Raw genomic sequence first — 275 nt, forward strand, 5'->3', positions numbered from 1 at the left:
TGGAGATGCTGGGGATTGAACCCAGGACCTCATACATGCGAAGCATGCGCTCTACCACTGAGCTACATCCCCAGATGGAATAAATCGCTACCCAGGGAAAGAAGAACTGACTGCCCTCCTTTTATGAGACCACCCATGGTGGGTCTGCCACGTGATCGATTATTTCCAGTTTCAAAGATTGGGGAGGAGCAGGGAACAGGCGTTTCGACGACACAGAGGTAAGAATAGTCTGGATGTTTGGCGGTTCTTCATTTCCCAGAGAGTAGTGAATCTGT

General features: G+C 49.8%; 1 non-coding gene across 1 annotated transcript; it reads right to left on the bottom strand.

The window, feature by feature from the left end:
• trnaa-cgc (transfer RNA alanine (anticodon CGC)) lies at positions 1–72 on the bottom strand. Its single transcript has one exon. It is a non-coding gene; the product is annotated as a tRNA-Ala (tRNA).
• Between the last annotated feature and the right edge of the window lie 203 nt (positions 73–275).

Source organism: Heptranchias perlo, unplaced genomic scaffold, assembly GCF_035084215.1.
Source record: "Heptranchias perlo isolate sHepPer1 unplaced genomic scaffold, sHepPer1.hap1 HAP1_SCAFFOLD_64, whole genome shotgun sequence".
In the NCBI taxonomy this organism is placed as follows: domain Eukaryota; kingdom Metazoa; phylum Chordata; class Chondrichthyes; order Hexanchiformes; family Hexanchidae; genus Heptranchias; species Heptranchias perlo.